General features: G+C 41.8%; 1 pseudogene; it reads left to right on the forward strand.

Moving 5' to 3' along the window:
• Positions 1–25,152, forward strand: part of LOC101391565 (charged multivesicular body protein 3 pseudogene) — a 46,043-nt pseudogene extending 20,891 nt beyond the window's left edge.
• The last annotated feature ends 260 nt before the right edge of the window (positions 25,153–25,412 follow it).

Consider the following 25,412-nt stretch of genomic DNA (forward strand, 5'->3'; position numbering starts at 1 on the left):
GAAGCTTGGCCAACCTCACAGTGAGCTCTAGAGTTAGGGCGGCCCTTCCGAGTTTTCCTGAATTAGGCAAGTGTGCCAGAAATTGGAATTCCTGGTGCTAGGGAGCTGGAGGAATTCAGCATAAGCCAGTCTCTACAGCAGCTCTTGGCTATAGATGAGGGCTGCCCCTGGTGAAGGGGCATATCCTCAGCAAGATGGCTCCCTTCAGTTGAGGGCAATTGCCAGAGACGAACTCCACTGTGAACCATCAGGAGCCAACTCACAATTGCTGGAGGAATAAGTGTCCTGGTTCTTTAAGAGCATGTCTGTGTGTGTGTGTGTGTGTGTGTGTGTGTAGGGCTGAGTGGCATACCATGGCAAATACTATAGTCCACCCCTTGACCCACTCAGATACACTTCATTTGTCTAGTAAATTCTCCCAGTCTGGGAATAGTTCCTCCAGGATTCTGGATGGTCTCTTTGCCTGTGAAAATTTGTGAGATTATGATTAATGGGACTAACTACAGTTCCCACTGCTATAGCTGGTCTGGAGGCCACAACTGATACTCATCATCTCTATCCCCTACTTCCCGTTTCATGTTTTCCCTTAACATCAGCACCTCTGCCCTCAGTTGCCTAAGTAGGTGGCTTACCTGATAGAATGAGCCAGACCCTGATTCCTGACATGTCCTCCTCAGACCACATCCTCCTCAGACCATGACTGCTGTACTTGTCTATTTGCCATCAAAATTAGGCAGGAGAGTATGAGAAAGTGGTCCAGTGGATCAGCTGAGTGCCAAACCTATTCTTTCCCGCCTTCATTGTAAGAACTCTGCTTCCTCCTCATGATCATGTTCTTAATAAAAGCATCTCTCCTCTGGGAACTAGGATCTCTAGACCCATAGAGCCTACAGTTGTGGGGATGGAAAACTTGGATTTCTCAAGTGGGCCACTGCGAGTGATGGTGAGCAGGGCCACTCTAACTTCAACTTCTTGGTCTCCATTCCCATGAATTCTCCCTATGAGAGCACAGCACCACGTAACAGTGGTTGATTTCAGATGTATATCTCATTTGGGAGGATAGTGCCCCATTGATGATGGGCATTGATCATAGATGATACCCATTGCAGGTATCATCTCTAAGCCAGCACTTCAGCTCTGCCATCAAACAGACATTTCATTGATTTATCAGGTCTACAGATTCTGTGTTGTGATATTTGATAGGACCAATGACCAATGGATCCTTTGGTTGTGTGCCCACTGCTACATCTCCTTTTCTTTAAAGTGGGCCCCTTAGTCAGAGCTGCCATTAAGTGGAATAGTAAGTGGATAGTAAGTGGCATATTGAGTGGATAATTAAGTGACACATTAAGTGGATGCCAGTAGAAGAAACATCTCTAGTCAAGCTTGGCAAAGCCTTGCAAGCAGGATGTATGTTGAGTTCAGTCAAGAATTGCTGCCCCATCCAGAGTGAAAGGGATCCAGTTTGATCAATTTATCACCAAGTGACTGGTTTGTCCCCTTGAGGAATGGTGCCATATAAGGGGCTCAGCACTGGTCTTTGTGAGGGTCAAATTGGACATTTGACAGTGACAATAACTAAGTTGGCTTTGGTGAGTGGGAGCCCATACTTTAGGGCCCATGCACGGCCTCTATTCCTGTCACAATGGCTATCTCATCCATGAACCTATCACACCAGGATTAGGGTGACTAATGACAGAGGCTGGCTAAAATTGACCTGCCTAGTTATTATGTTTAGTTGGTTATTTACTTGGCTATTTATTCCATGGTGGTTACATTCAGATGGGCATTAACATACTGTAAAAAGTTTTTCATGTTTTATGCCCACTCCTACAGATCCATCAACATGCTTCTTTCCCAGATTTTCTTGTCCCTGATCTTCCAAACTTCCTCTTTCTAGGTTCCTGTCCAGCCACGCCATTCACTGCCACTCATAAGTCTAAGTATGTTCTTACCTCGGCTGACTTCTCTTTTCATACACAGTTTATGATCAGATATACCACCTAACGCTTTGCCTATTGGGAATATTTCCCATCATTGATTCAGGCCACCACTGATTGGGGCTGTAGTTCAGCAGGAGTTCATTTTCAGCTAGCACCCACATACTGAGCCATCCGTAAACTGAGTTTGGCCTTTTCCCACCTCCATCAGTTAGTCATAAGGGGCCTCCCATGTGGTCATAGATGTGAGCTGAGGGCACATGCAACAGTGGTGGATGACATAGGCTTCTGGGACACCTGCTTCTGCAGTTTGTGCCCTCTGGCCCTGCTCATGCCTGATCCTGTCTGTACTACTTCTGTGTTACAATTGATGGCTTTAGTGCCTGCCCAACCTTGTGACTTGGTGAGTCTTACAAAACTCACCTCATGATGGGTAGCTCTGGCTGTGTGGTCACTTGATGTCTTATGGTTGATGATCCTTCTCTCCCAGGGTCCAGTAGCATGGTGTTTAGTTCTCTGTTGCAGATGACATAGCCTTGCTCCAGAATCTTTAGGGTTCTGCATTCTGATTCTTCTGTTGGGGTTTGCCATACACTCTGCGCAACATCTTTTTGTACCATAAGATCCAACAGGTTGTGTAGATCAAGTGGCAGGCTGCTTGCACCACAGTCTGAACCTGCTGCTGAGTCTTTTCCTTCTCCGAGCCCCACTCTAAGCTGACAGCCTTTCATGTCACTTGGTAAATGGGTCAGAGTATATTCTCAAGTCAGGAACCTAAAGAGTGTACCAAGCATTGTGCTTTCTTTTTGGCTTTGGGAGGGATGAAGTACAATAACATCTCCACAGGGGGGTGAGGCAGTGGGATGTCTTGGCGTGCCTCAGATCATTTAATACTGACATAAGGTTTATATTCCACTGTCTGGATAGGGAGATGTGTATATATTTTCCACAAAGCCTCCAATGTCCTTGCCAGTTTTTGCTCATCCAGGTAGATTAGCAAGATGTTATGGATATAGTGAACATATATGTTCTGTACACTGCCGAGATGGCCCTGGTCTCTTCAGACTCTATTGAGACAGAGGATGGGGGAGTTCATTGCACCTTGGGGCAAGACTGTACACTGTTATCGGTTCCATTTGAATTTTAATTGCTTCTAATCCTCCTTTCTGACAGAGATGGAAGAGTTAATTCATCAGGTCAATGCCCTTATACCACGCACACCTGAAGCTGTGTTATTCTCTGGACAGATACCACATCTAGTGCAACAGTTCCAGTTGAGTTTATGACTTGGTTGAATTTGCAAGAGTTTACATCATCCAACATGATCCCTCCATTTTTTGTAGGCGCCATACTGGAGAATTAAATAGGGATATTATGGGGACCGTGGGTTTTAGGGGTGGCTTTAATCTTCACCATTCCCCCATAGGAAGCCATTATTATCTTTTCTTTACTCTCTTGACCTGGGGTGAGGACAATTTTAGAGCCTTCCACATGGCCTTCCCCACTATAGTAGCTCTTAGTCCATAGGCCAAGGAGCCTATATGGGGGTTCTTCCAACTACCAAGTGTGTCCATTCCAATTATACGATCAACAGTCAAAGAAATAAAGAAATGATCACAGGGTGGATCCAGTGACTCAGTGAACCAGACCTGACTAGGGCTCCATTTGTTACCTGGCCCCATATGATCCCACTCAGAGCCATGATGACACTTTGGGCCCCCAAGTATCAAGATCTCCTCAGAACCTGTGTGACAAATTTGTGCCTCAAATATCTGGGTATTCCCCTTTCCATAGTGTATGGTCACCTGAATCAATGCCCATAGGTACCTTTAGGGAAGGACTGAGGGAATAATTGTAAACCTTTGCCATTTGGGTTGCAGGGTCCTTCCTCATGGGACCTGGCCTCTCCTTCAGGTGATGGGCTCAGGTCCAGAAACTGGGCAAGGAATCACAGCTTTTACTGGGGCAACTGCCCTCAATCTCTTGATCTTTCATCCTTGATTCCTTTGGTTGTATAAACTAAGCAGTTAGTTGGCTGCTCGTATAGTATGCCCCTAGGAACACTATGTTCTAGCAATCATCTCATAGCTCTCTGTCTATTGTTGCCTTGCTGACCTAGATGCTCATTATTATAATTGTACCCACCTTGCTTCTGACCGTTATGTGTGACTACCTGACTTCTATTATATAGCTGTTCAATCATCCCCACTGTTGTCAGGGAGCCCAGTTTTATAACAGCAATTCCTATCATCTCCCTTGGTCAACAGAGGACAGCCACTACTACTGAGTTTCTCAAGGATGCCGGTGCCTCTATCACTAATGTATTCCTTATTATTTTGGTAAATGGAGTATGCTCTGGGTTCTCCCACTGACTAAATGTTTTACACTTACCTGGTGTTGGAAGTTGGGATCCTCAGGAAGCAGACTCTTAACTCGGACTCTGAGATGGAGTTTAGTGCATTGGAAGTTTATTCAAGATGCTCTTGGGACCAGCAGCTGGGAGAAAGGAGGCAAAGGGAAAAGTTGGCCTCTGACACGGTTTCCAAGCAGGCCTCAGCTGTCTCCTCATGGGGCTCTGAGGCTGGACCAGCCCTTCTGCATTGTCCTGAGTTGAAGCAAGTGGGCCAGGCATTTATACTCCTACTTCAAATTGTCACTGTATGCAGACTGCCCCTGGGAAAGGCCCCTCTGTTCAGCTGAGGGCAATTCCAAAGAGAGCAGACAGCTGAGGGCAGTCAGCTGAGAGTACTCCAGTCAGCTGGGGAATAAGCCCTTGGTTCCTAAAGAGGATCTGGGAGGTGCATCACAGAATCCACTACGCCTAGTAAAGCCATTCTTACATGCCCAGTTCTCCGAGCCTTTTGGTTCCTTTGTCCACCATTTGCCACCACGGTCTGGGATTTCTACTTCACCAATTTGCAGAAAAATTTGGATTAAAAACATATCCTAAAAATGTTCAGGTATTTGCAAATTGATAAAGACTAAATAGTTGAATGACTGATTGATTTTCCACTTGAACTCAAACTGAATTACTTGATGTTTGTCATATAAAGAAATAGTGAATTCTGGAACTTATATTTGTATGTTTTAGAGACCACAGACACTTAAATCAACAAACGAGAGTTTGACAACAAATTGGGGCAGAGTCCCTCTTGGAAAGTTTCCAGAGCCCTGTTTAACTCTGGCCTACAGGCTTGTTTTGATCCCTCCTGTCTGGCCTCTGAAAACAGGAAGCAAAAGGAGGACCTGGCCTGCCCTGGGGCTCCAAACAAGGATGGAAAGATGAATTTTGTAAGTGTCCAGGAATAGGGGCCCATAGTTAATGGGGTAGAAATGTCTGTTTCCAACCTGTCACAGCCCCAATATTGGGACACAGTCACTTGGCTCACTCCATGGAATGGTATCAGAGTACAGGTGCCAGGAGACACCTACAGCTACTTGGGTGGTGATGTCATGGAGAGGCTAGAGAGAGCTAGGCAAGAATGGTGCTAATTTCTGCTAAGGCTCTGAGTCTTTCTAGTATGGAAAGACCATGGGCTCAAGTGCTGAAAATGCAGGTCTGTTCTCAGTCCAAGCAGAGTGGCCTCTGGAGTTGCTTAGCATCTTTGTGAGCCTGGTGTCTAAGCTGAGATGAGACATTCAGCAGAAGTTTATTTCTTAGTACTGTGTGAGGCATTCACAGTCACAGAGGCACAAGATGTCAAAAGCCAGAACACCCCTTGGCGAGCTCTCAGAGCTGTGTGGTTACTTGCCCAAGACTTTCTCTGACTTATTTCACTTAGCACAGTATCCTCAAGGCCCATCCACGTTGTAGCAAATGGCAAGATCTCATCCTTTTTTATGGCTGAGTAGTATTCCATTGTGTATGTATGTGTGTGTGTATATATATATATATATATATATATATATACACCATATCTTCTTTATCCATTCATCTGTTGATAGGCACTTAGGTTGATTCCAAGTCTTTGCTGTTATGAATGCAATGAACATGAGGTGCATATATCTTTTTGAATTTGTGTTTTGTGTCCTTTGGATAAATACCCAGAAGTGGAATAACTGGATTATATGGTAGTTCTATTTTTAATTTTTCAAGGCATCTTCATACTGTTTTCTGTAGTGGCTGCACCAATTTATATTCCCACTAGTAGTGTAGGAGGGTTCCTACACTAACACTTATTATTTCTTGTCTTTTTAATAATAGCCATTCTAATGTGCATGAGGTGACAGGATCTGTCTTTTTGAGGGTTTATACCACCTTGTACATTTTTCTGATTCTGCCTGCCTCTCTGGGCTTCCTGGTATTGACCTCAACTGGGTTTCCCAGTAAAACTTCCCTTTTTAAGCCACATTAAGTCTTTTGACACTAATCTTTTGCCTAGTTTCTGCCTAACTCCACACTCTACCTGTTGGATTCATCTTCTTTCAGGCCTGTTATTGAATCTGGTCCCTGCTTGCTCTACTGTAGGAATGGGATTTGTTCTGAACTTCATCCTTCTCAGGCTGCTCTGGGCTCTCACACATAACTTAACCATATCCTGGGGCATGAGAAGAGCAAGTGTCATCAAAACTCAGGTGGGTTCAGCATGAGGTGCATTGGCAACTTGACAACAAAGACGTGAAGTGAGAGGACAAGCAGGGAGAGGAGAAACCTATGGCTGAACTCAGGAGAGCAGCACAATGAAGATGTGACAGGGAGTGAGGCAAACCAGGAGAGGTTCAGATAGGGGTCTAAACTCAAGCTAAGTGGCAGGCAATGGTGTCAGAGTATAGGTGGAGGCAGGAGATACTTAAAGCTACATTGATAGTGATGTTGTGGGGGGCTGAAGAGTGCTAGGCTAGAGTAGGGTCAAGTCCCTACTCAGAGAGGAAACTGAGGCATGAACCCAGTTACAGAGTCAAGGCCAGTATTGTAGGGAATGCCTTAATGAGCACTTAGGTCCCCAGGACTCTTGCCAAGACTTCAGATACCTGATTCCCACTGTCTGAAAGGCTGAGATGCTGAAGTACTTTCTTCTCTGGTGAGCCAGTCAGGATAGAGTGTGGAAAGAAACAATCCCAAGCTTTCCTGACTTAAAACAACCAAGGTTGATTTCCTGATTACCCTACCATCTAGAGGTGGTGGTGTAGGGTTGAGGGCAGCTGTGCTCCACATAGACACCACTCAGGATCCCAGGCTGATGAGGTGCCATCATTTCTGGTGCTGACATCTCACAGGAGGCTCAGGTTAGCCTCTGGGTTTGTTGCCACCAAGTCTAGAGAGTTAAATATGAGCAATTAAATGTTTTGGACTCTTCTGCTCACATTTCATTGGCCCAGACTACTCACATGGGCACACCCAAGTTCAAAAGGTAGGACTATGTAGTCTTCCTTATGCCTGGAAGTGGAGGAGAACAGGATGTTGGGACACATGCAATGCCTATCAAATTGAGTCAGAATTGACTCACAAACTGGGCTTTTCTACAGATGTAAATTGTATGTGTGTGCTTGGTGGGAGGTGAGGGGAAGCTTCATTGCTGTCTCATGCTGGGCAGAATAGAGGGGAAGGAATGGTTAGCAGCTAAATCCATAGGATCAAAAAATATTCTATAGAGTAAAATATTTCCTGAAATATGGCCACAGTTTGAAGTCTGGAACTGTGATTCACCTTTGGATGGGTCAGCTCTAGCTTCTGGGCATGTGTCTTCTCATTCATTAATTAGTGCTGCCTTTAGTGTATGAGGACAATATGAAGCTAAACCACTGCCATCAGAATTGGATTTTTTTTTTTTCTAGTAGAGAAGATGCCTCTACAGTGAGCTGTCCATGCTCTATCTCTCCTTGTCCTTATTATGTAAATCACGCCATGTATGAGCTGGTTGGCCCCGCCTAAGGTTGTGGCCTGTGGCTATAGAGAAGCTCTATGGCAGGTCCGGGAATTGAGACATCTTCTTTGATTTTATTAGCATCATGCCTTGACTGACCAACTGTCATTGCATCCCAGGAGCTTATTGAAATAACTTCAATTTTCAAAAAAAGAATACAACTAATTGGATGTAATTCAACTGAAATTTTTAAAAAAATTCCTAAACAATTATGTATACACTATACTCATGCACACAAAGACACAAATTGTACAAATTCGCTACCTTTCAGAACAAGGAAGTTGTACTTAACAGTTTAAGAACCACTTTCAAGAACCTCTATATTGTCATAGAATAACAAAAGTCATTTCAATTGTAAAACCCATTGTGGAACTATCTCTGCCAAAGATCCCTCAGTGGACACTCCAAAGAAGTGTTCTGTTCATAGGCAGAGCTTCAAGTGTCAGGACTGACAGCGTGGAAGGGTTTCAAAGAGGGAGCTAGGGATGAGGGATCACAACTGCAGAAGATTCAAGTTGGCTCACAAAGACCTGAGAGTCTTTGTGAGAAGGTGCACTCCAGCACACTCTAGCACATCTGTCCCAGGGTGATGCTCCCAAAGCCTTCATCACCTTCTAGACTGTAAACCACATTGACAGCAGTTCTTGTTCGACTGAGCCATGCAAGGAGTGAAGATTCTTAGAAATCGCTTTTGGATATTCATACTGTGGTTATTTGACTGGAGAAACATTCTCTTCTTAACAACCAGCAGTTGTAGGCTTTTCTTGGCTCCAGGTGAAGAGGTGACTTCCCTCTTTGATTCAGTGTTCATAATTGGGCTGTCTGTTAGCAGAGGTGGTGAGAAAACAATGCTAATGAGGTCAGGAGTTCAGTGCCCACGTGGGTCAGTTAGCTTTCCTTTGTTCTTTGGCCAAAAGTCTATATCCTCTAACTGTGTCCAGCTACTATGATGACAGTAGAGACTGGGAGAGTGAGGGAATGTGAATCCTATTCTTCCTACAGTGGAAAACAACTCCAAGTTCATGTCCTTTTGCAGCAAAGTCATCTTCAGGGTTGAAGGACTGCCCATTAAGAAGCAGAAAGGAAAATGAAAGGTATAGTTCCACAGTGATGTTAAGGAGGCTGAACTACAGGATCAATGCTTACAGCTAGAGAATCACCTTGGTTATTTATGCTAATGAGAAGACAGCAGCAGCAAAGATAATTATTATCCACTGCCAATTTTCAATTTCTTATTAGCCAAAGTTTCAATATTTTCTAGACATTTGTGTAAGGAGTAAAGTGGATTGATTTGAGTTTCATGTCTCTTTTTTTTTTCAGCCACTATCCATTGAGGAATCTAATGAGCAATGAAATGCCTGTAGATAGCCAGAAAGAGAAGGCTTGAGTATTCCCAGAAGTAGGGCTCCAGTCCTGGAGTGACTTAGATCTGGCTTTTTAATCACAATTCATAATTCCCCATGCCATGCACTATTTTCTAAGAATTACTATATATTCTGTAATGCTATGCAGCAACATAAATACATCACGGTAGGCACTAACTAAGCATGACGGAAAAACTATGGGCTTCTAAGTTGATCTTATGACTGCTTAGCTTTGTATGTATGCATGTGTGTGTGTGCATCCCTGGGAAAGCTACTTAACTGCTTTTTATTTATTTTTTTTTTTGGGGGGGGTGGGGAAGATCAGCCCTGAGCTAACATCCATGCCAATCCTCCTCTTTTTGCTGAGGAAGACCGGCCCTGAGCTAACTAACATCTATCGCCAATCCTCCTCCTTTTTTTCCCTCTCTTTCCCCAAAGCCCGAGTAGATAGTTGTATGTGATAGTTGCACATCCTTCTAGTTGCTGTATGTGGGATGCTGCCTCAGCATGGCCAGACAAGCAGTGCGTCGGTGCGCGCCCGGGTTTCCAAACCTGGGCCGCCAGTAGCGGAGCGTGCGCACTTAACTGCTAAGCTATGGGGCCGGCCCCTACTTAACTGCTTTGAGCCTCAGTTTTCTCGCTTGTAAAATGGGGATATTAACATTTATCTCATAGGGCTGTTGGAAGAATTATATGATAGAATATGAAGAAGTCTGGCAAGTCTAGTGTGGTACCTGGCATATTGTAAATATTTTCCCTAATGACTAGAGTTCTTATTATCAACATTGCATATATTTATTTTAATTGTTTGGCAAATTTTTCCCACTTTATTACAAAACGAAATGTGTAGAGCATACATTACTACCTCGTAAGCAGATGCTATTGATTGCCTTACCGTAGCCCTCAGCCACCTGAATTCACCAGCAGCTGCAATAGACAGTTGATATCTTCCCACCTCAAGGACCTGGGTTTTTCCTCTTTGCCTGAGGGCTTTCCAAGACACCTGCAAAACCTAGAAGCATAAGAGTTCATGCTCCTAGGGGCAACCTCAGCCTCAACCAAATGAAAGATGCCTACAGGTAGAGTAATTCTGAGACATACTCCACATGGTTTCTCAGAAGATTCTCAGCGGGATTGAACTGAAGGTGTTCACAGTGGAAACCCACTCATTAATGAAGCTTTTTTGACTTTTCTCTTTTCTCTGTCTCACATTCCTCATTTCTTCTCTTGTGATTCTTGGATTCACTTTGCAAATAAATTCCTAGCCTCCTTTTAACCCAGGGTTTGCTTTTTGGGGAACCTAAACTAAAAAATCTACCTCTTAGGGTTTTAATTTTTAATTTATATGCAGTAAAATTAACTTTATTTTTTGGTGTGTAGTTCTATGTGTCTTAACAATGTATATGTTCACATAACCACCACCACAATCAGATACAGAACTGTTCCCTCACCCTAAAAATTCCCTCCCACTGTCCCTTTGTAGTCAGAACATCCTCCCGTCCCTAACCCATAGCGACCATCTCTATAAGGTTTCCTTTTTCAGAATATCATACAGTGTGTAACCTTTTGAAACCAGCTTCTTTCTTAGGCATAGTGCCTTTGAGATTCATCCATGTTGTGTGTGTCTCACTAGTTCATTCCTTTTCACGGCTAAGCAATATTCCTTTGTACAGATGTAAGACTGTTTATCAGTTCACTCATAGAAGGACATTTGGATTATTTCCAATTTTCAAAGATTATGAATAATGCTGCCCTAACTATGCACATAGGTTTTCATTTCTCTAAGGAAATACCTAGGAGTGGGTTTGCTGGGTCATATAGTAAGTGTATGTTTAACTTTATAAGAAACTGCCAAACTTTCCCAGAATAGATATGCAATCTTGCACTCCCACCAGCAATGTGTGAGAGTTCCAATTACTCCATATCCTTGCCAGCACTTGGTGGTGTCATTATTTTTATAATTTTAGCCATTCCAATAGGGATATAGTGGTATTTCTTTGTGGTTTTAATTTGCATTTCCCTAATGGCTAATGATGTTGAGCATTTTTTTTAATGTGCTTATTTGCCATTATATTTCTTCTTTGGTGAAGTGTCTGTTCAAATCTTTTGCTCCCTTAATTGGGTGAAGTATTTTCTTATTGTTGAGTTTTGAGAATTCTTTATATATACTGCATACAAGTCCTTGATCAGATATGTGATTTGCAAATATTTTCTCCTAATCTGTAGCTTGTCTTTTCTCTTAATCATAGGGTTTTTGTAAGGACTAATGAATTTATACACTAAGTTCTTTGAAAACTAAATAGACACGCTATTTATGTGTCAACTGGGGAAAGCAATAGGGAGAAAAGTTTGATTTGGGACTTAGACAAACCTGGGTTTGAATCCTGGTTCAGTCACCACTAACTGCTTTGCCATGGACTATCCTGTTAGTTTCCTCATCTATAAAGTGTAGATAATAATAGTACTTACCACATAGGGTTGCTGTGAGGATTAAATGAGATAATATATGTCAGGGATTAGCCTAGTGCCAGGACGTTGTAAATGTTCAATAAATGTAAAGATTATGTTCATATTACAATGTTCTCTTTCGTCTCCAAGCCTTTGTGTGAGCTGCTCCCTCTGGTTGGATTGTTCTGCCCCGGCCCTCACCCCTGGCTCCCTGTTTTCTAGCTGCCTAATAGGATTCCTATTAAGGGGGCTTTGCTTGACATTTCCAGTGTGGGCCAGGCACCTCTTCTTGGTGCTCCTTTTAATCACTCTCCATGGCTCTGTGTTTAAGTACAGTAAGCTGCAAGCAACTCGAGGGCAGGGCTCATGTCTTTATCATCTACAATAATTCCAGGTCGTGTTGAATGAATGAATGAATAAATGAACGATTTCATCTCATGCTTTGTCTGAAAGTTCCAATTACACATCCCTCTGAGTATTGTCAAATCCAGTCCCTTTAAGACCACCTTAAACACCCCAAATCAGTCCCTTTAGGACCACCTTAAACACCCAAATGGATGTCTATGACTTACACAAGGACTCTGCTTGCAGTCAGCCAAATAGACACTGCATCTTTGACAAGTTGGATGCCGAATGGAGAAACTTGAATGCTTTGCATCTATTTACTTTTACCACATGCCATAAAAATTAAAAATACATTGTACCACAAGTGCAGTATTTAGTGTCTCACTTTAATTACATTCAAGTGTGTTGCTAAATAGTCTTGAGAAAACTGTAATGACCAGCTGTTCTACCCTTTTCCCATATGTCAGAAATGGTTTCTGAAATCACATTCTGGGACAGTAAGGTTGTATAATTAGACAGTGTATAGTTAACACTTCTAGATTTTCCCCTTAAACTGTGGACCCTTTGCACTAACATATTGTGTGATTCTGCCGGTTTGGCGCAATACAGTTAAATGACGTGCCAAACAGCAACCGAGATATGCAAACTCTGTCAGACTTGTTATCATTGCATCATTATTTCCTCATCTCTTTTTCATCATCAATGGCATGCTTTTGTGTGTGTGTGCTATGCAATATTCAGCATGTTCGGCTGACAAATAAACTTGGTAAAGAGGGCTGTAAATTTTTAATATTCCCTTCATAATGCCATTTATCTCACTAGAATTAGATGTGAGAGTGGCTTTTGCATCCTTTCGAACAAAGAGCTATCACTCAAATACACAGCAACCATTTAAGGAAACAAAACAAAACTAAAATTCTCCAAGGTTGTAATAGAAGCCAATATTATACATTGCTTCTGGTGGGGAAATGGGGATTTTATCTACCCCCAAACTGGATTTGGGAGATAAAAGAAGTTGAATTTAGACAATTGGTTGTGAAAATAAGTCATTAGTTACTTGCAGTTGCTTGACTCTGAGTTTAATGAGTTGTTTTGAAACTATAGTAATATTTTGTATGATTAAATTTGCCCAATTCTTTGATTTTTTGAGTGTAGACAAAAGACTAAAATAGAAATATAGAATAAGGAAATGGGAAAATTTTATCAACTAATACTATTCTTTGGCTCGCCCTCTACTTCTCCCCCAAAGAAAATGTCCTTGACGTTGTCCCAAATCACAAGTCAAAAATATAACTATGATTTCTGATCAAGAATCACTCATATAAATATATTAAGACCAAGTCACAAATGAAGCTTTCTTGAGTCCTAAAGCACCAAATTCATTTTTGTAAAAGGCTAAGAGAGCTTTACTATTCTAAGACTGATTTACAACATTTTTTTCTTCTAAGCTTGAATTTCCAATGACTTATTTAGATGTAAGCACTGACAGCTGTAATCATGTTTTAAATCTTGCTTTGTATCCTTAGTTATAATGTTGTTCAATTAATATTCAGAATAATGGAAGTGATGTGCCGTTTTGAAAAAGACTTGAATACAGTCCAATGCTTTGGGAAACTGACTCTCGAGAGGATTAATCAGCATTTAAAACTTGCATTAATAAAAATCTGATCTTCTGCCATGCGGCACGCATAATACTTTTCGTTTTTAAACATTTTAGTTTAATAATACAGCATCCTTTGTCCTGATTTTTAAAGGGATTTTAAAATTGAGCTCCTTCACATCAATTCTGCCTTGACCCTTGTACATAATTGGACACTTGCAATTTAAAAATATAAGGATGCTCTTTTGGATGGTGCACTAAACTGTACTTCCATTATTAAAGATAAGGGCAATAGTGGACTACAGCTTAGTACTTAACATTTCAGTTTTTTCCCCTAATTTATATCCAAAGAGTTTTCAATCTTTCTTCAAAGCTCCATTATCCAAACCCAGTCCTCAAAAGAAAAAGAGCTAAAAACTATGTTCAAATAATGAAAAATGATCAATAGTAATAGAATCTTTTTGCCATAAATGCTATCTATCAAGCAATATTGATAATAACTGGTCTCTTTTTATTTGTTTTTTAGTTAAGTGTAAATAACACTAAGTTATTTACATGCAAACAAGGATTTTGGTTATAAATTTAAAATAAAATGACATGGAAAATGAACTGGAAAACAGTGGACTGAGGGCTCTGTTCGGCTTACAGCTAAATGGGAATGAAATCAATTTTAGAAATAAGGAAGAAAGATGATTGTGCAGGCAGAATGAAAAAAAAATGCTGTTTTATCCTAGTAGCATAATTGGTTGCTTTATGACCAGAAATAAAGTCAAGTGCGCACGTGCTTCTGTCGGTTTTCTCTCTCCTTAGACGGGCAGCTTGCTCTCTGGCCCGGGGCTAACTGCTTTTCCTCTACTGAGACCCAGTCCGACACTGCTGACCATAAGGAGAGAGAAAGCTCTCCTTCCTGGGGCTACAGTGGCCTGGAAGGATTTCTATTTCCTCTTGCGTGATTTTAGAAAAGTCTCTTAGTTTCCATGATAGAGCAGTAGACACTGCAGAGCAAATTCTTATCACTGCTGGGCTTTGTTAGGATTTTGTAGCACAGCAAATGGTCAATAAATGTTTATTGAAAGAATCCCTTTAAAAGCCCTAATGAAGTGCCTGCCCGCCTGCCATGGCTGTAGTGGTTTCCGCTCAGGAGCTTGGCTCACCTGGCCCTCTTTTGCAGCAGACGGGTCCCTGTTTCTCTTTGAGGAAGAGCCTCTTTCAGTCTCCTTGAAGTCCCATGACTGCTCGGAGATGGAGAGAGAGAGGGAAATGCAAAGACCGCGACTGAGGCCCTCGGAGGGGTGGGGCGTGGCTGCGCTGCTGAAGGGACGTTAAGGTAATGAGGTACCGCGGGGGGAAATTGACCGGATGTCGGCTTCTGACCAGGGCTCTGAACACGGACGGGACAGAGAGGCAAGAGAACAAAAGCATTTAGTGTTTACGATACGACTGGACGGTGAAGCGTTTGCATCATACGTAAAACTAAGGGCATGTTACATTAACAGGGAGGTTAAAAACAAAGCCCGAGAAACAGTGAAGCCTCCGGGAAGCATTGGTGGCGAATGCAATTTTACCCACAAACTGAGTACATTTGTGGAGGTGATTGGGAGTGGGTTTGAATGCAGAGAGACTGAGGGCTGCAGCTCCTGTATTTCTAAGAGGAGTCTGTGTTTAAAAAATCTCTTTCTGGGCCGGCACTGTGGCCTAGCAGTTAAGTGCACACGCTCCCCTGCTGGCGGCCGAGGTTCGGACCCGGGGCGCGCCCTGACGCACCGCGTCTCCGGCAGTGCTGAGGCCGCATCCCACATACAGCAACTAGAAGGTTGTGCAACTATGACATACAACTACCTACTGGGGCTTCGGGTGGGGGGGGGCGTGGGGGCGGGGGGAGGATTGGCAATAGATGTTACCTCAGAGCCAGTCTTCCTCGGCAAAAAAAAGAGGAGGATTAGCATGGATGTTAGCTCAGGGCTGATCTCCCTCACAAAAAAAAGCCAAAAAAGTCTCTTTCTCAGATCACTGAAAAGGTTTTAGTTTATGAGTTGGTTTGTTTTCCTTGCTCTGTAATGCTTTGTCTCCATGCGTGGCTGTCAGAGAGGTAGATGGCAGAGCAGGACCCTGGGCCCCAGAGGGTACCCTGCCCTCTCCTAGGTGAAATGGGGCAATGAGGGCCTGCTCCCTGGATATACTGTCCCAGGATTCTGGCATTTGGGGAACTTGCTTGTTTAGCTTCCTGGGGGAAGATTGCACCACCCCTGTTTTGGGAGCAAATTATGAACATTTTGATGGGCTCAAGGCCCGCTCTGCTCTTAGCCCAGTATACTCGTTCTAAAACTTAGACAAGATTAGGTCAGTCCCTTGCTTTAAAATATAAAGTTTCCTCTAGCCTATTAAAAGAAATCCCAAAGCTTTAGCATTACCAACCGTGCCTTCACTATCTGACCCCAGACCACTCCTCAGGCAGCATCTTCTCCTTTTCTTCCACTAACCCCAGACACCTTGCACTCAAGTCAGAGTAGCTCAGACATCACTCCTTAAACATAAGTGCTTTTCCTGACTCTGTGCCTTTACTTAAGGAACATCCCCTCCTTTGCCCTTTGCCTGCATGGAGAGCTCCTACTCATCCTTCAGTGCCCAGCTCACATGCCACCTTCTCTCTATGGCTTTTCCTGAACTCCCCTGATGCTCTCTCCTCCTTTCAGCTCCTCCGCCCTATGCCCACTCAAGAAGAATTAATCACTTGTATAGCTGTACTCCCCTACTATAGCATTTATCACTTATGCTATAGGTATTTTTTGTTGTTGTTTCTCCCACAAACTTGTGTGTTATGTAAGAGTTGGAATACTATCTCCAAAGTTCTTATTTCATAAATATTTGTTGAAGTGACTTTGCCCTCCAATAAGCACTAAGTCAATTTCAACTATCTTAGAACTAAAAGAATATCAAAGAGTTTATAGTCAAAAGTTGGTTTGTTTTCCTTGAGTCTATCAAATATAATAATATATAAATTAAGAGCTTAGACCCACTCTTGAAATTTAAGAACTTTCTTCCGAGAGATAGATATTCCTCTTTTTTCTACAGTAGACTATAAGATGCAGTGATACATCTAATAATCACAGAAATGTCTATTTTTTTGTGATCTCAGAAAAACTTAGAATGTAAGTAGATTGATTTCTTGGTTTAGACTGTATTTCTAGTAAAATTCCCTACCTCCAACGAGAATGGCACTTAAATATGGATCTCTGAAAAGTATTTGATCAGATTCAATGTGAGCATACATAGATTGCATTGAAGGAATGATAAAAATATAGTTTTCTGTACTATGATGTGGATAGGGAAAGCAGTAATTACTCATGTCTATGGTGGTGCCTGTGACACACCCTCCAAAGTCACAATATTTTCTAGACAAGCAGATCTCAAGCCTAGTTGCCCATAAGAATCATCTAGAACAGGAGGTGGAAAACTACAGCCCACAGGCTAAATCCAGCATGCTGCCTGTTTTTATAATAATGAAGTTCTGTTGGAACCCAGCCACGCCCTCTTGTTCTCATATTGTCTGTGGCTGCTTTTAGGCTACAGTGATGGGTGAATAGTTGCAACAAAAACTATATGACCCACAAAATTGAAAATATTTACTATCCAGTTCTTTATAGAAAACATTTGCCGACTCTTGACCTAGAAGTTTCATTTTTTGTTTTGTTTTTTTAAATAATATGGACGCCTGAGCCCTATCTTAGATCTGTTAGTAATTAAAGGAATAAATCCTGGTCATTTGTATTTTTAAGAAGCTCCACATGTGATTCTGATTACAGACTCTTAATTTTTGTTTTTCAAGAGGTTATCCATAAATTGTGCCAAGCAAATTCTCACAGCACGAGGGATGTCCCTCTAAGACAAGCATCATATTTTACTTATCTTTGTGTCCATAACACAAGTAGATGCTAATAATACTTTTGCTAAGTGAATGAGTGAATGGACAAGGTGAGGAGTCTTAGATTGCAGATGCAACTGGAACGCACTAAAAATCACAATAAATTGCAAGTACCCTCTCAGGCCCTGGACACGTGCCCTGTTACTTTCTATTGAGATTTCTTTCTTTCTCCCAACTTCAACCTAACCTAGAGAAACACAAATGCTACTGATTCTCTGTGGATCTGAGATTTTCAAAAATTTTCAAGAGTGTCAAATGATGCATGCCTTGGTCTGCATAAACATGGTCATCTTCTCATTGCTTGGGATATGCAGGAAAAAAAAATTTAACTCATCATGAAAAATGGTGCAGATGGTATATTTGGCATCCCCCGCCTGCATAGATCAGAGATGCATTTATTTACATGACTTTGTTTGCGTTGTGACCATTTATCTGGGCCCTTGCTCACATTTAACCTTTCGAGGGGCTGGGAGGGAGTGAGCCATTTTGCCCTTGGGATTGGATGGAGCAAGCCCCCTGTAGGGACGATGTTTGCATTTCTTCCTACCTGCAAAACACTCATTTCTTGCAGCATCAGAAAACATTTGGTTATGTTATCTCGTGGGTCCAGGAGGAGTGTGGAGTGTGCCAAATTTAAGAGCCATTGCCAAATGCCATGGTTCGCATTATGTACACAGCATGCCAGTGGAACTGGCACTAACTAGTTGTAGATTCAAGCTCTCGCCTCTGAGGCAAAGGATCCCTGTTAGTCATTTCCAACTGGGATCGTGCCCTTTGCCTTTGGTTATGAGATATCTTTGTGTCTGTGCACAAACCACGGCCTGCAAGCACACCTGATTGACCACTGTGACTGACCTCTTCTGGGCTGGGACAGGGAGCCCCCAAAATAGCACCAAAATGGTCTCAGACCCCATGTGTGACTTGGAGATGCTGAAAAACCTTGGTGGTGCTTGGCGCCTTAGAAAGGGCCTTGGAGAGCTTGGTTCTAGACCTGGGAATACCACTTGCTGGGGCTAGTCACTGGAGCTCTCATCTGTAAAATGGGAACAAGTTACTTTCTCTGAGCTTTGGTTTCCTCGTCTTTCAACAGGGATAATCGGAGTTGTTATGACAGCCAAGCCAATCCATATAAAGCGTTTCACACAGTTACTGGCACCAAGTAAGTTCGCCATAAAAGTTTTTATTATTACTATTATCAATATAATTAATATTGATATGCACATATTGCTTAATGTACATGGTAGCCGTGAAGATGAAATGAAATAACTGATGTTAAAGTGCTCTACGAATATGCAGAACTTGGCAGATGTGAGGAATGATTGTTTTGGAGGGAAGAAAGGGTAATGCCTATAGAACCTATCTGTCAAGGCTCATTTCAACATGAGCCAACATTAGGCCAAGAGTTCCTAATATTTTTGAAATAAGAAGCTACTGTTCGTTTTTCTAAACCCTTGAGAGACCAATGGCCTATCCGTTGGTAAGCAGTTGTTCTGATGTGCTGTATAACAGTAAGGAGGTAGCTGATGTATTGGTGGGAATATTCCCGCGGAGAACGAGGGTGGGGCCCAGAGGCTGCCTGGTCTGCACTTCTTGCTGCATATTGAAGCAGTTACTGAGGGAATGTGAGAGGAGTTCTACCAGAGGAAGAGTGTGAGATGGCAGCAAACATCTACCTGGAGGAGCGTCGGGACAGAGAAATGATTCTCTGGTTTGTCTGGAAATGTGTTACCTCAGTTTGCCTGTGAGCCTAATGGTTTCGTTCAACAGGCATTTATTGCTTTCCTACTGTACCTAGACCAGTGTAAAGAGGCTATGCTTTGAGAGGCTGGGTGAAGGTATCTTCTTCCTGGTTGTAACAGGAAAAGATAGAAGGAATCAAGGCTGCCCTTGAAAATAATAGGAAGGTGTAGATACATTAAAGTCCATTGTTTTTTATAAGCACATCGCAATGTTGCTTCACGAGGATAGATTATCGCACAGTGTTCTCTACCAGGTTCTCATAAGGAGTCTTAAATGCAATTGGAAGAAATCCTGGATACTCAAAATGACAGCCACTAGTCACGACAATGGTGTCTCAGAAACTGTGGTATCCCATGCCTCACAGTTGGGGTGCCCGTGGGTGCCCTGCAAGGCCTTGTCCATACCACTCTGAAACCCTCACCTGGGTCAAGCAATTCAGTAAGAAGTCAGGTCAGTCATCAGTAACTAGCATGTTCCCATATACCTCACCTGCCTAGCAAAGCTCTAGGCACACAATAAGTATCAATAAAAACTTAAGACTAATATAATAGTAATATACAATATTTGTTAAACACATACTAGATGCCAGGCCCTTTTAGAAGTGCTTTGTATGTGTTGTTAAGATTAGCCTAAGGAGATAGTTAGCATTTTTATCACCATTTTTAGAGGTGAAGAAATATAGCCTTTGAGAATGTAGGTAACTTGTTCAAGGTCACACAGGTAGGAGTGGTGGAGGTGGGGTTCCACCCAGGCGGACAGATTCCGAGCTCATCAAACCATGTGCAAGCACTACAGACTCGATTTAGAAGTACCATGTATCTTTAAAGAGAAACAACACATAAATTAGGGGGCTGTCCACTAAAGATGTTTCTTTAAGTGATTGCATTTTAATTCATGGCTCAACATTTAGCTTTTGTATGGGTATAACTTTAGTAAAAATTATGCAAGACAAGTAGATTATAGCATGTAGAGCAAGCACTTGGTGATTGGTCTGAGGCCATGGAAGGAAGGAAGGAAATAAAGAAGGAAGGGGAGAGAGAGGGAGAAAGAAGGAAACACATGAAACTGATCTGGTGGTATAGATAGAAACAGTGAGTGAGTGTGTGTTCTCTATGGAGGCAGCAAGGAAAAGAATGAAAGCATCCCTCCACTTTAAGATCTCACATTTCATGCTTCCTGCTCCTTTATAGTGTGCTCTTCTCAGAGAAGTGTCTAACAGTGACCCATTACATTATAACTACCATATCCTGAGCATAGTTTTATATCCTTCAATGCAGGGGCAAGAGGGTCCACAGAATTACAGAATTTATGGCAGTGTTCACCTGTGAGCAATTCCGCTCCAGACACCAGAGGGAAAGCTCCAATAGGCAGTTCCCTTAAGCCTGGGAGAAGGAGTGAATGACAGCCAGACTCTCTCATCATCCAATCAGATCTCAGGGGTTCGGATTTTTCTCAGCTCCTTGCAAGAGAGGGGCCTGGAGATGATGGGGAGTTTGCAGACATCCAGCGGCACCACCTGTACCCACACCAGCCACCACTACTCTGCTTAGCAATGGAGGTGGAAGACCACACCAAGATGGAGAACCCCTCCTAAAGCTGAGCCTATTAAGCTCTGCCTGCAAGGTAGACCACACAGAAGGAGGCAAGGCTGCTACTGTGCCAGAGAGGCTGGTTGTGGATGTGTTACACAGAGCTGGGAGGCCAAGGAGCAGCGATTTACAGTGAACCAGGTAGCCAGATCTTGGATAGCACTTTGCAGAGGGATCAGATGGTCTCCAACATCTAGGAGGGTTGCAAGAGAGATGAAAGGGGAGATTTCAGCCTGAGAGAAAGAAGCGTAGCACACACGGAGAAGAGAAAGAAATGGAAGGCACCCAAGGAGACATGCTTGTCTTGTGAAAAGGTTTTTAGCTGTTCCAGTGGAGAGGGAGGTATGTGTGGTGGGCAGAAGGAGCACACGTAGTCTATTCTAAAGTTCCTGGGCGATGTGAGGTGCCAGGGTTGTAAAGTTAGGCTCAATAGAGCAAAAGAACTCCGCTAAAGTGCTTTGAAACATAAGAGAAAGTATTATTAACCTCCCAAGTGGTGGAAGGATGATACAACTTGCTAAGTCTTTTTCATAGTTAATTTCTGCCACTGGGTAATTAACTTAAAGAAATGGACATCTGCTGTGTGTTTTTGTCCATTTTGACTTTGTAATACCATTTTTTCAGAGGTGCTGTGGACTGAATCGTTACCCCCAAATTCATATGTTCAAGCCCTGACCTTCAAGATGACTGTATTTGGAGTAAGGAAGTAATTAAGGTTATACAAGGTTGTAACAGTGGGGTCCTGCTCTAAGAGGTTAGTGTCCTAGTAAGAAGAGACACCAGAGAGCTCCTTCTCTCTCTCCATCATGTGAGGAGCACAGCAAGAAGGCAGCCATCTGCAAGCCAGGAAAGAGCTCTCAGTAGAAACACAATTGGCTGGCACCTTGATCTTGGACCACCCTCCAGAACTATGAGAAAATAAATCCTATTGTTTAAGCTACACAGTTGTGGTATTTGTTATGGTAGCCTGAGCAGACTAAGAAAGGGGGGAAAATGAAATGCTTTATTTATCTGCAAGCCCCATCTCCTGTAACCTGTGCTCAGAGAAGACTGCAAAGCCAGAGGCTGTTCATAAAACTTTGGCTGTCTGTATGGGGCCGAGGAGTTACCCCCATATGGTCCATCTGAGCCCCAGGGTTTGCATTTGGGGGACCAACATTTATTTCGAAAAGTCTATAAACATTTTTGAAGATGAAAGGTGCTGTACGGAAAGTAGCACTGTTAAAGCAGAGAGTGAATATAACATGAGAGAAGAAACTCGAGAATGAAAAAAATGCTCATATTGGCCTAGAGAGAGTAGAATGCTTAGACCAACTTTAGTACTGAATATTTCCTTTTAAAAAAAATCACCTCTCCTAAAGCCAACTCCATGTGGAGACATAAAAACCCAAACACTAGAATCAGGGGAATTTTTCCAGTGAGGGAGAACATTTTGGTAATATTAGTAATTTAGTTTTCTCATAAGGAAATAAAAAGGAAATTCATTCAATGATTTGTTAGAAATAGTTACAAAAATGTACAGTCTCAGAGATTGGTGGGGACTCTAGTCCTGTTGGAGGCAGCAATTCTCTGGTCTCCTAGAGGAGATGAATTACAATATTTTATTTGTGTTTGAGGTGGAAGAGAGGAATAGGAAACTCTCTAGCTCCTGTCCCCTTGGCCTGGAAAATGTACAGACTTATGTGGAATATATTTCCTGCTTTCTTGCCTTATTGATTTTCTGTTTTCTTTTTTTCCCTGTTGTTTATATTCACTTGAATTTTTTTCCATCTTTATTGAGATATAATTGACATATGACATTGTGTAAGTTCAAGGTGTACTATGTGATGATTTGATTTGATATATGTATATATTGCAAAATGATTGCAACAATAAGGTTAGTTAATACATCCATCACCTCACATAGTTGATTTTTTTTTTTTGTGGTGAGAACTTTAATGATCTATTCTCTCAGCAACTTTCAAGTATACGATACAGTATTGTTAACTATGGTCACCATACTGTACATTAGATCCCCAAAAATCATTCATCTCAAAACTGGAAGTTTGTACCCTTTGACTGCCTTCACCCTCCCCCCTGTCCCACCCCTGCAACCACCAATCTACTGTCTATTTCTACGAGTTCGGTTTTTTTAGATTCCACGTGTAAGTGAGATCATACAGTATTTGTCTTTCGCTGATGTATTTCAGTTAGCATAATGTCCTCAAGGTTTATCCATGTTGTTGCAAATGGCAGAATTTCCTTCTTTTTTATGGCTGAATAATATTTCATTTATCTATCTATCTATCTATCTGTCCATCTATCTCACGTTTTCTTCATCCATTCATCTGTCAGTGGACACACAGGTGGTTTTCATGCCTTGGCTAAAATGAACATGAGGGTGCAGATATCTCTTCAAGATAGTGATTTCGTTTCTTTTGGATATATACCAAGAAGTAGAATTTCTAGATCGTATGGTAGTTTATTTTTAATTTTTGACTAACCTTTGTACCATAGGTTTTGTTTTCCATAGTGGCTATACCAATTTATATTCCCACATCCTCGCCAGCACTTATCTGTTGTCTTTTTGATAATAGCCATTCTAACAGGTGTGACGTGATATCTCATTGTGGTTTTGATTTGCATCTCCCAGATTATTAGTGATGTGATGAAAGTAATAGACCTTTCCATGTACAAATGTTGGCCATTTGTATATCTTCTTTGGGAAAATGTCTATTTGGGTCCTTTGGCCATTTTTGATTGGGTTATTTGGTTTTTGTTTTTTGTTTTTGCTGTTGAGTTGTATGAGTTCTTTATATATTCTGGACATTAGCCCCTTATCAGATATATGGTTTGCAAATATTTTCTCTCATTCCATAAGTTTTTTCATTTTTTTTAAAATTTTGTTTGCTGTGCAGAAGTTTTTTAGTTTGATGTAGTCCCAGTTGTTTATTTTTGCTTTCGTTGCTTGTGCTTTTGTTGTCAACTCATTGCTAAGAGCGCTGTCAAGGAGCTTACCCCCTATGTTTCTTCTAGGACTTTTACAACTTCAGGTCTTACATTTAAGTCTTAAACCATTTTGAGTTAATTTTTGTAAGTAGTGTAAGATACGGGTCCAGTTTCATTCTTTTGCATGTGAATATCCAGTTTTCCCAAGACCATAATTGAAGAGATTGTCTTTGCCCTATTGTGTCCCTTGTCAAATATTAGTTGACTGTATACGCATAGGTTTATTTCTGGATTCTCAATTCTGTTCCATTGGTCTATGTGTCTGTTTTTATGCCAGTACCATACTGTTTTGATTACTATAGCTTTGCAATACAATTTGAAATCAGGAAGTGTGATGCATCCAGCTTTGTTCTTCTTTCTCAGGATTGCTTTGGTTATTCAGGGTCTTTTGTGGTTCCATACAAATTTTAAGATATTCTTTTGCATTTCTGTAAATAATGCCATTGGAATCTTGATAGGGATTACATTAAATCTGTAGATCACTTTGAGTAGTATGGACATTTTAACAATATCTGTTCTTCCAATTCGTGAACATGGAATATCTTTTCATTTATTTGTATCTTCTTCAATTTCTTTCATCAGTGTTTTGTATTTTTCAGTGTACTTATCTTTTACCTCCTTGGTTAAATTTATTCCTAAGTATTCTCATTCTTTTTGATGCTATTGTAAATGGGTGTGTTTTATTTCTTTTCCAGATAGTTCTTTGTTAGGGTATAGAAATGCAACTGACTTTTGTATGTTGATTTTGTTGATTAAGGCAGGAAATGAGAGTTGTTGGCAGGCAAATAAGAGATGTTCAAAGAGAAGAAGAAAATGTGAAACTCTCTGTGAGAGATGCTGCGAAGAAGGGCCAGAAGGATATCTGTGTGTTCTGGCCAAGGAGATCATCAGGTGAAGGAAGACTGTGAGCAAGCTGTATGCATTCAAAGCTCCCATGAACTCGTTGCTCATGGGGATGAAGAACCAGCTGATGTTTCCCCGTGGCTGGTTCCCTGCAGAAAAGCACAGAAGTGATGAAGGCCCTTCAGAGTCTTGTGAAGGTCCCATAAATCCAGGCCCTCATGTGGGAATTAAAGAGATGGTGAAGTCTGGGATCATGGAAGAGATATTAGAGGACACTTTTGAAAGCATAGGTGATCAGGAAGATATGGAAGAAGCAGCAGAAATGGAAATTGATAAAATTCTTTGAAATTACAGCAGGGGCCTTGGGCAAAGCACCTAGTAATGTGACTGACATACTTCCAGAGACTGAACTTCCAGGAGCGATGGCTGCCTCAGACGATGAGGAGTAGGAAGAGGCCCTGGAGACTATACCATATTCCACAGTTAGGAGCTGCCCAGCTAGGCCCTAGACCTCAGGGTATACACACTCCTCTGATGGAACCACCATTTAATGTATCTCTTACATTACACCTCTATGATGAGGTATTGCATTCTGGAGGAGGTTCTTTGCTAATATCTCTTCACTCTCTGTGGAGGTTTTGGGATCTCGATGGGATTATTCTTATAAGAAGTGGTGTAATAAATGCATCATTTTCAGGAATATAAACAGAAGTATCTTTTTTGTGTGTGTGTGTGAGGAAGATCAGCCCTGAGCTAACATCCGATGCCA

This window comes from Ceratotherium simum, chromosome 2 (genome assembly GCF_057802395.1).
Source record: "Ceratotherium simum simum isolate JZ-2026a chromosome 2, ASM5780239v1, whole genome shotgun sequence".
Classification (NCBI taxonomy): Eukaryota; Metazoa; Chordata; class Mammalia; order Perissodactyla; family Rhinocerotidae; genus Ceratotherium; species Ceratotherium simum.